The 11,359-nt window shown below is 46.4% G+C and overlaps 1 long non-coding RNA gene across 1 annotated transcript in view; it reads left to right on the top strand.

The window, feature by feature from the left end:
- LOC107184947 overlaps nucleotides 1-4,043 on the top strand; it is a 15,903-nt gene extending 11,860 nt beyond the window's left edge. Inside the window, exon 3 of the long non-coding RNA XR_001515851.1 lies at nucleotides 4,032-4,043. This is a non-coding gene — a long non-coding RNA (uncharacterized LOC107184947). The remainder of the gene's footprint in view (nucleotides 1-4,031) is intronic.
- Nucleotides 4,044-11,359: the final 7,316 nt, after the last annotated feature.

An 11,359-nucleotide genomic window follows, 5' to 3' on the forward strand; every position in this document is an offset into this window, starting at 1 on the left:
CACAGCTCCTGAATCTCAGAGGGAAGGCTGGAGTGGGTGGGTGGGACTAGCTCAGCCGGGGGCAAACTACGGCGCGCGGGCTGGATCCGGCCCGTTTGAAATGAATAAAACTAAAAATAAAAAAGACCGTATCCTTTTATGTAATGATGTTTATTTTGAATTTATATTAGTTCACACAAACACTCCATCCATGCTTTTGTTCCGGCCCTCCGGTCCAGTTTAAGAACCCATTGTGGCCCTCGAGTCAAAAAGTTTGCCCACCCCTGAGCCAGGCTGCCGGCTGCCAGCACAGCAGTGATGGCGGGAGCCTTTCCCGCCTCCTCAGCAGCACTAAGGATGTCCGACTGCAGCTTAGGCCTGGTCCCCACTGGCAAGTGGACATCCCCCGAGGGGTCCCAGACTGCGAAAGGGCACAGGCCGGGCTGAGCGACCCCCCTGCCCCTGAGTGCACAAATTTTTGTGCACTGGGCCTCTAGTTTTGTATAATTTCATTGAAACCAGAATACATTTATCTTTGTGTTTAGATTATATTTTGTCTTCCTGTTTTTTTGTTTGGGGATCCTTGACATGCAATACAATGTAGCACTAGTTCTTTAATGTCTAGCACAGGGGTGGGCAAACTTTTTGACTTGAGGGCCACAATGGGTTCTTAAACTGGACCGGAGGGCCGGAACAAAAGCATGGATGGAGTGTTTGGGTGAACTAATATAAATTCAAAGTAAACATCATTACATAAAAGGGTACGGTCTTTTTTTTTTTAGTTTTATTCATTTCAAACGGGCCGGATCCGGCCTGCGGGCTGTATAGTTTGCCCACAGCTGGTCTAGCATGTCTAGCAAGGGGGTTAGGAATCTCCCTCTTTACCACCAAGTTATGCCTAAATCATACCAACAATCCCAAGAGAGAACATTTCTGGGGAGGAAGCAAGCCTGTTCTCATACACTGAGAGAAACTGCTATTGTGGCTTAGATAAGATTCTGGAATGGAAATATGTAAGCATAATGTTTTAGAGAGAAAAGATACACGTGTTCTAGATTTTCTTTTCATGTGTTTCCATGACTGGGGGGAATAGCGTGTATACCTGTGTGCATGTACACACACACACACACACACACACACACACACACACACAGTTAAATCCTTGATTGTCAAGAGTCTAGCTGGTATGGTACAGTGGTTAGAGAGCCAGCCCACACACTGAGGGTTACGGGTTCTATTCCAGTCAAGGGCACATACCTGGATTGCAGTTTCAATCCCTGGCCCTGGTCAGGGTGCCTGCGAGAAGCAGCCAATACATGTGTCTCTTTCACAATATCAATGTTTCTCTTCCCCCTACCCCCAACCCCCGCCTTTTGCTCCCTTCTACTCTCTCTAAAAAGCAATGGGAAAATATCCATCCTCAGGTGAGGATTAACAAGAACAAAAGAGTCTAACCTCCTGGAACCCTGGAGTCAGCATCAGTTGTTCACTGCCTCAGACTCCAATAACTTCCTCTGAGGGGTAAATGCAAACCACTTCTTAGTGCTCTCCCTCCCACACACCTCCTTGGTTATGAGAAGAGGCCGAGCCTCAGGCCCTCTCTGGAGGCTGTTGGCTGGTTACTCTGTCCTCTAGGTCTCTCACGGGCACCCAGAGTCAACCAGCCCGACACAGAGGTGCCATTGAGGCTCAGCTCTGGCTAGCTTGCTGGCCTTGTTAGGGTGACATTTAAAACTGCCTGCTGACCTTGTTTGGCCCACGGTAGACTGTGTGGGCATTTGTGTGGGCCCCGTGGGAACACCTCTGCCCAATTCTCCACCTTGGACAAGAACTTTCTGGGCCCTGGCAGTGGAAATGAACTGCCTGGAGGACAAAGAGGCATTTGCTGGGACCAGTAAAGGAACACCTCCTAGAAGACAAGGCAGTTTCTCAGCCCTGCGGGGCTGGGCTGAGGTCGGGAGAGCAGCCTGGGGGGCAGGGCAGGGACTCTGTGTTGGGAAGAGGCAATCACTGTGGGCCCATGTGTCCTTGCATGTCCTTGCTGAGCGTGCCACACTGCAAAGCTAACAGTCCTCTGACTCTGAGCTGTTTCTGTAGCTATAACTAGTCATGAAACATTTAGCAGGTCAAGGTGACCATAGCAGACCACTCTACTGTCCACTGCTCACCGGTGGAGGGGAGTGGCTTGTTTCCTACTTCATGTAAAGGGTGGTGATTTCCTGCCTGGGTTCCTTAGCTGCAGCACAACCCACAGTGTGCACAGCTGCCACCTGGGCCCCTCACAGCTCCCATAGGACTTAGGGATGGGCATCTGCTCCAAGAGGGCAGCTCCGTGTGGGAGTTCCTGGCTGTTTGCTGTGTTATGAAAACAGCTGACTTGAGTCTCCCTGTCTACTTGCAGTGCTTATGCAGCTGTGGCGAGCCAACCTACTTGCTTGCTGTATTTGCTTCCGATTACTGCTGAAACAAGTGAGCACAAACACAGTGGCTTGAACAACACACAAGTATTATCTTACAGTACAGGAGACCAGAAGTCCCAAATGAATCTTATGGGGCTAAAATTCAGGGGTCAGCCAGCCTGTATTCTTTCTGAGGGCTCTAGGAGCAAAAGTGTTCCCTTGTATTTTCGATTCCTGCTTTCCCTGGCTTGTGGCCCCTTCCTCCAGCCTCTGCTGCTATCATCCCTCCTCTGTCTCTAGGCCTTCCTTCTATAGGTTCCTAGTGATTACATCAGGCCCACGCAGATAATATGGGATAATATCACCATCTTAAGATCCTTAATCACATCTGCAAAGTTCCTTTTACCATGTATGGAAACATAGTCACAAGTTCTGGGGATTAGACATGGACACCTTTGTGGGGCCACTATTCAGCCTCCCACACATGCTTAGTCATCTTCTTGATATTCTCACCCTTCTCTGTGATGTTACTCCCTGTCTATTACTCCAAAACCCAGAGCTGACAGCAGCATACTTTCAGGGGAATTTGTCCCCCTGCTTTTACCTGATGCTCTGGTAAGAGGGTGAAGCTTGCTATTCCTGAGCCAAACTCAGAGGTCTGGTACCTGTTGGATGAAGCACCATGAAGACAGAGAACCTTGCCTGATGTATTTACTACTGAGCCCCATGCAGAGAACGGCACCTCCTGAAACGTCGTAGGTTCCTAATATAGACTTGTTGGATGGGTACGTTTATTCAGCCTCTTTGGTGCCAGTTGCCCACTTCTACTTAGACATGAATTTTTTAAATTACTCAAGACAGAAAAGCTCTTATCTATGTGATATGCTTGCTTCCCCTGCTGCAGATCTCAAGGCTGGATGCCTGGTGGTGCCTTTATCAGAACAGGCAGCAAGGAAGAAGGAGCAGATTTGGGAGGAAAGTGAGTTCTGTCTGGTAGGTACTGAGTCTGAAGCGCTGAGCAGCCAGTCAGGCTGAGACATCAAGCAGGAGGCTGGAAAGGTGGTAAAGAGAAACAGCAAAGTTGGAAACAGAGACCTAGGAGCCAGCTTGTTAAAGAAGTAGAGTAAGGTGTAAGGTGGATGAAACTGCCAAAGGAATGGATGTGGAGAGGAAAGAGGAGAGCTAATTCAGTTAATTTTCCAGCACCTAAAATTAGCATTGACGTCAGCAACATTTGGGGTAATAGTCATATACTTTCATGATCACATCCATGGACACAGATATCTTCAGATTCGAAAGTCCTTGTAAGGTCATATCCTTACCAATAATATCTTATTTCCTGTGTCCTCTAGCCCCAACTATCTCTTCAAGAATGCGGTTCCTGCGTTTTACTCACCCACTCCCATTTTACAAATCTGTCCTGTGATTCCCGTCATACCTGTGGGCCATGCTCAGTGCCCCAGCTGCTTCGTTCCCAGCACACCCTCCACCTCTGTCACTAAGCTCAGACAGCTTTAGTAGTGGTTCAATGTTTCTGAAAGGTATTAAGAATGTTAAAATTTTCCCATACTCTTTGGTGCAGAATTGATTACACTCCTAGGAATAGATCCTCTGAAAGCAATCAGAGATGCAGATAGAAATGTACAGTTAAAGAATTTCAGGTAGCATTTAGTAGCAAAACACTGGAGACAAGCTTTGCCCTATAATAAAGGATTTGTTTTGCAAGGAATTGTGGTACATCCATTGTATTTGAAATTGTGTTGAAAACTAGGGTTATAAAGTTTTTTATTATGTGGGCAAATGACTAAGTAGAAAATGCAAGATAGAAAATTATAAATGCAGTAGAATTTTAACTCTAAAAATATAAATATACATGAATCAAAGACTGGAGAGAAATGTGCTGAAATATTAGGATCACTTATTGTTTGAATAATTCTCCCAGGCAAGGATTTGGGATAATTATTTTCTTCTTTTTGCTTCTCAATTTTCACTCTGACAGGTATTAGTTACGTAATCAGAAAACAAAATGTTTAAAAAGTTGAAATGTGTGGAAAATACCATTTCTTAAAGTATCTAGTATTTTGCATTGCTCTTTAACCATGAACCACAATATTTTGGATGATTTGTGAATGGCTGACATCCATGCGCTGGCCACATAAGCCCACACTTCTTTCAGGCAGAGAGCACTGATGGACAGTCCCTTCTACGGCTGTGGATGCGTTCGGTGCCCGGGAGGTGCTCCGAAAGAAGTCCTGGGAACTCGGGACTCTGTTTTCTTTCCTTGGAGATGGAAGTGGGAAGAGAGAATGTAATTACAAAAAGTTGGTCACTGACTCTAAAAAAGACTCAAATTACTGACAGCTTAAAGTAATCAACCCTATGAAAGCCATAATTATCCCAATACTGTAAAGGTTTGGGGTTAAAAAAAAAAGTTCTTCCAATCTGTGTCTCTGTCTGGATCTCTCTGGTTACATAACTAGGAAAGGGAATGAATCACAGATGGCTCTGTGAAGTGTTTGCTTTGAAGTCAGTTCAACTTGATTTATCTGGTCCGTGGTTTGAGGATGGGGTGGAAGAATCCAGCGACACAACAGTGTCCGGGCCCCAAATGGGCGACAGAGCATCTGATCCCTGGGCACAGTGCGTGAGAAGAAGAGCATTTGCCCTTCTGGGGTGTTGACTCTGGTCCTGGCTCCTTGGTGGAGAGGGCGGAGAGTGTGGCTTCCTGGACTGCTGGCTGTGGGGCTGGGGGCCGGCTGAGGCTGCTACTCATGCCCAGAGGTGTGACTCTGTGGCTCTAAGTCCGAACTGGGTTTGTCCTGACTGGTCCTTTCCAACCAGGGAGGCATCAGACCACTCTTAGCTGAGCCAAGTCAAGTAGAGCCTCTGGTTCCAGCCTCCATTGTGGGATTCCGTATTTACAGATTGTTGTTTGGTTCACTTTCTTTCAGGTGGTTCATTATATCATGTCTCTCTCCACTTTTCTGAAAGAAATACTGGTAATTGACTCAAGAAGTTGAAGTGTCAAATATTTGTGAATGGTGGTATAAGGTGACCGTGGGAGGCAGAGAAAGTGAAAAGATGTCATTGAACATTGAAGAACAATAAAGACCAGCACCAGGAAAGCATCAGAGTCATCTAGTTCAGGGCTGCAGTCTCAGCAGGTTGCCTAAAGGCATGGAGCAGAGGGGCTGTGGATTGCAGGATGCACAGCCTTCCTGATGGCAGGCTAAATAACAAACCATAGTCATAATTTATAGGTGAGAGAAAACACAATTGCAGGTTGGATTTGGCCCGAAGGTCAGCGATTTGGCATTCTTGTGTGATCCTGCCCCTTCAATGTACAGATGATAGATAGGTCCAGCGAGATGACCAATTCAGTTAGTGACCAGCTGAGCCAAGAACCCAGGTCTTCTGGTTCCCTGGCCAGGGATCCTCTGATCTGGATCTCTGCTGAGAAACTGACTTGATAGCAGCCCCTACTCCCCCACAGGGGCCATGATAACAGTTTGACCCCAAAAAAAGCACTTCATCAACCCCGCAACTTGTTTCAGGAAATGGCTAGACTCAAAAAACCCTCCACCTAACATGAAACAATCTTCATTTGAAATGTCCCCACACTGCTCATTTGCCCCCTTGCAGCCAATAAAGGACTGCCATCTGTGCCCAAAGACCAATTAGAATGTCTCCCTGCTTCCAAACTCCCACCTTAACAGAATGCTTGCTCCTCAGTGTCTCAGTATTTACTCTTTTTGCTTCATGAAGCCACTGTACTTTCTAATACCATGAAGCACAAGTGACCTGCAAAAGCATTAACAGCCTATGTTCATTTGGTCCCAGATTTAGTTTTGCTTTTGTCACTGTCATGATCGGTGCTCCAACACTGGCAAACTTTAACTTCCCAAAGCAGCCCGCATTCCTAGGATGCCAACTAGCAATGTCTGCTCTACACCCCCACCCCTAACCTACCCTCCCACCCTCCACCCCCACACTGGAGCTGCAGAAGAGGTGCCTGAGCCCACAGGACCCTGGGGACCTGCCTGTCTGCCCCTAAGGTCTTGCACAAGGTGTTCTCCTGGAGCCCTGCCCACCCAGGCTCCCCACCCCTGCCCCTGCCTGCCTCCTTGCCACCCAGTCATCCCTAGGGACCTGCCATCCTGTGGGTCACATAACCTCTCTGCACTGCTGTTTTCTCTCAACTGTGAGAACAAAAACACATCCAGTCAATACCCACTTACTGAATATTTTCTCCGTGGCTCACGTTTGAGCAAAAGCCTAGTGACCAGGACCTCTCCTTTTCTCGGCCCCCTGTAAGAATCTGCTGAAGGCCACTATCAATACAATCACTAGCATTTATCAAGCACTTACAATTCCGCAGGCACAAGCTAAGCACCTTACCTTCTTCCTCTCTTCAGTTCTCACAAAAATCTCAGGCCTTCTTATCCCCATTGTGCCAGCAATGAAACAAGCTGCCTGAGGTCACACGGGTAGAATTCAGATTCAAACCCAGGTTCAAGCTGGACTCTTGACCACCTTCCTCTATGACATGTCTGCCTTTCAGAGGGCATGTCAGCCTCTCCCTCAACCCCATCCCACATTACAAACCTGTCCCCAGGCTACTGGTATCACCTAAACCCAGATGGGCCTGGGGGTGGAGAGAGAGCAGCACCAATTTAAGACTTCGTTGGTCTGACTTACTTTTACAGGCACCACTCCTGTGATAGTGATAGGGGGACCTGTAATCTGATAGAATGCCTGAAGAATCTGAAAAATAATCATGTTTATTTTAAACCTTAGAACACATATACTTATGTGAATAGGGAGTTAAGTTTCTCATATGTGAATAAGGGGTTAAGTTTTTCTTAAAGTTTCCCTTAAAAAACTGTGAATCCAGCAAGCAGAACCAATAAGCAGAGTCAGACCGACCCACCAGGAGTCAAAACATCATCTCAACAACATCCTCTCATCACCTGAGGACTAAAGGACAATAGCTGATGCCTACAGACCTCCAGGGCTGCCTCACCCTAGCCCCTTCCCCTTTATAATCCTGACCCCTGTACCTTGCTGTGAAGACAGGATTTGATGCTTGTAAGCATCTTCTTGGTTGGCTAGCCTTCTCAATAAACGCCTAATATGATTCAACCCTGCCTTTGTTGCTGGACACAGCGACAGGCAGTCTGAGCCCAATTGGGAGTTTCCCAGTAACAATAACAATATTAAAATGCTCTAGCATCCTAATTTAAATGTAATGCCACTGGAGACATTTTGAAAAGCATTTGATAACTCTGCTTTGAAAATAATATTTTATTTTTACTTGACCACCTTATTTTCTTCGAAACTAATTTAATTTTTCATTCTGAAACATTTTGTAGGATTTTGAAAAGTCCTAGGTGCTGGGCTTCTATAGTGCTTAAATGATTTTTAAAAAATATATCTTTATCAATTTCAGAGAGGAAGGGGGGGAAGAGAGAGAGAGAGAGAGAGAGAGAGCAACATCAATGCTGAGAGAGAATCATTGATTGGCAGCCTCCTGCATGCCCCACACTGGGGATCAAGCCTGCAACCTGGGCATGTGCCCCAATTGGCAATCCAACCATTACCTCCTGGTTCATAGGTCGATGCTCAACCACTGAGCCACACCAGCTGGGCTAAATGATTTTTGTTTAAATCATTGGGATAGGGAAGAACACATCTCCACATAAATTCCACACCCTCCCCAATATGTAAAACTTTCACTCAGTCTCCATAGCATTATTTTACCTCCCGAGGTCAGTAGCACTAATTCCTAGATGTTAGTGCCTTCTGGAGATTTCTGACCCTGAGTCTGCTGTTTTGGTGTCCTTAACATTTCCAACTGCTTGGTGCTGTGGGAGGTGAATGATTGAAAAAAGAAGTATGGTTTACACTGCTATGCATCACAAATTCTCCATTCCAAGGGGTAGCCTCCTCCCTGAGGGGGGTCAGAGCCTGGAAATGAAGCACATTAGAGACATCGACAGTCCTTCATCCCTGGGAAGGTGTATGAGACTGCCGGGTTGCCCCACAAAATTCCACAGACTGTGTGGCTTAAGACGTTTATTTTGAGTTTGCTTACTGCGTGTGTGTGTGTGTGTGTGTGTGTGTGTGTGTGATGGAAGGAAGTGATAAACAACTTCTTGCTTTGTGTTTTGTTTTGCTTGTTTTGTTTTGTTTTGTTTTGTGTAGAGTGGTTCAGAGAACTACCCTGGGCAGTCACCCATAGTTAGGCCTTTGGTTTCAAAGACCTAGGACCAGGAAGGGAATTTGGCTGATGGCCTACAGTAGGGAGGGAAGAGAGGTTGTGAGCTTGAGGGTAAAAGAAGAGCCCCCCACTTGGTCTTCCAAGATTTGGAAGGAGTCTATACAAATGACATTCCAGGAGTGACGGAGGCCTGAGACCATCCCCACACAGGGACCCAGGGCAGCAGTCGGGGTGCCCAGAGCCTGAGGAGAGGGACACTGGCCCCTGCAGCTCTGGGACTCTCCATGATGGTGCCCCAGGCCACGCCTGGTGAGGAGTGAAAGCCATGCTGGGAGCCACCCACCTTTAGGAGCCACCATCCTTTAGACCAGTGGTTCTCAACCTTCCTAATGCCGCGACCCTTTAATACAGTTCCTCATGTTGTGGTGACCCCCAATTTCATTGTTACAAATTGAACATAATTAAAGCATAGTGATCAATCACAAAAACAATATGTAATTATATATGTGTTTTCCGATGGTCTCAGGTGACCTCTGTGAAAGGGTCGTTCGACCCCGAAAGGGGTCTCGACCCACAGGTTGAGAACCGCTGCTTTAGACAGAGCGGTGACTGCTGGATGAGGACAGAACCTGCTGCCCTGCGAGCCAAGGCTCCTTACATGAGGGGAGGTGGAGTCTCAAGAACTGGTCCTGAGGTTCTCACCATCTGGGAGTGGGTGTGTCCCAGATTCATTTTGATTTAGAAAAATAAATGTGACATTTCTTAATATTTGAATGTCACAGAGCAATTGATATTGTACACTTATTTTAGCTCTTTTCCAATTTTTCCCATCGTGTTCAAGCTGCGGGATCCCAACTGGGTACGACGGACTAGTCAAGAGTATATAGAAAGGGGCTTGGAATCCACACTGACCAACCCAGCCATTTCCTGTTCCCTGTTCCCCTCACAAGAAGCAGCTCATGTATACCAGTAAGTGCCACGTGGACTTAGCTGCCACATCCGCATGGGGCCCATTTTCCACACCAGGCTCCTCCTAAGTAGGAACCAGATCTTTTCCGGTTCTCTTGCCCCTGTCCTGTAATGGTCAGCCCAGAGCCCAATACCTGGAGGATGATAGCTCACCCGTACAGGGGCACTGATCCCAGCAGCTGGGATTGGAGCAGGGCTTTTATGTTAGAGCAACACAGTCAGAAATTGCCTGGAACCTGTCAACAGGTGCCAGACAAGGAGTGCCCTGGAAGCTGGCAGCTTTCTACCTATTCTTGGCGTGCCAGACCCTCAGCTGGCCCAGCGAGAGAGGACTGCTTTAGAGTCCAAGAGACTTGGATTTTGAATTATTTAACCCTGGATGAATTCCTTGGGTAAATTACTTAGCCTCCCTTAACATCATTTTCTGGCTTTTAAAATGGGAAAATGAGCAACTACATTAAAGAATTTCTAAGAGAATTAAATGATATAACTTATGTAAAGCCCTTCGCTCAATCATCGCTGGCCTCTGTACCCTCCACCCCACTCCTGGCCTCCTTTCTTTCATTCCTCAGGGATAAGACCAGCATCCATGTAGCACTTCTGGGCAGAGGAAAGTAGGCACTAGAAATCCTTATCAAAGGAAAAAAAACAGCCTGGACACTAATCCAGGCTGACGTGCAGGCTTATGAAACACACACACACACACACACACACACACATATACACACAGAGAGAAATGCACAAATGACTTAGGACAAGAAATGCAGTCCATTGGGGACTATAATTTGTGTCCCTTTGGACCTGCCACTGAGAGCCGTGGCCCCGGCTTTTCACACCTGAGGCCACTTAGTTGAAAAATCAGCTGAACATGCAGGCTCACAGGCTCACATGGGGCAGGGGGGCAGGATGGTTACGATCACAGACCTAGTTTAAATCCTCACCCACCATTTACTAGCTTGTGACCATGGACATGTCCCATCCCCTATCTGAGTGTATTTTGTCCCTTGTAAAATAAACTGTGTGACTCCACAGGGTTGGAGCCTCACTACCAACTGGTTGGGATAAAAGTTCTGGCTCCCTATTTGGCTTTCTCTGACTCCATCACAGTCAGGGCATGGGGTGCCGCATCACAATCTTGGGAAGGTGATGGGTGGGTTTTGCCTGGAGTAGATTGATTATTATCTAAGTTTTCTGTTTTGCTAGGATGCATCTTTCCTGGCCCTCTGGCTAGAAAGAGCAGGCTCTTGTTGTTTTTTGTTTGTTTGTTTGTGTTTTATGTCTATATCCATTGGCGTTTCTTATGTGCCAGCTTCTTCAACTCCAAGTCTAAGATTTATGAGATAACAAAAAAGCCAGGAAACTCCTTGATGTCATTCCTTGGGTCCTCTTGTCCCTAGATGGTCTGCCACCTTTCCTCCATCTTTCAGTCTTCTTGTGATTGTTTTGTACATAATGTCCAGGGTTTTTTGTTGTATTTAGTGGCAGGAATAGGGAATAATATGTCTATTTTACCTTCCCTGTGGTTGAAGTCACTCACTCTTCATTTTAAAGTAACCAGTATAACTAAAAATTTCATTGCAAGGGTTGGAAAATCCTACTGCTAAGAAATAGTCATGATTTTATAGGAACCCATAAAAGCTGATGTTTGGGGGCCAAAACTAACTTTTCTAATAAAGAGAGACTTTATGTAAGTTTTCACTCAATGTTATTGTTTTCTTTGGGGGACCCCTTCGGACCTGTGATAGCTATGACATGTCATAAAAAGAATATTAAAAGTGCCAGACTGTCACTG

Source organism: Myotis davidii, unplaced genomic scaffold, assembly GCF_000327345.1.
Source record: "Myotis davidii unplaced genomic scaffold, ASM32734v1 scaffold44, whole genome shotgun sequence".
Lineage (NCBI taxonomy): Eukaryota > Metazoa > Chordata > Mammalia > Chiroptera > Vespertilionidae > Myotis > Myotis davidii.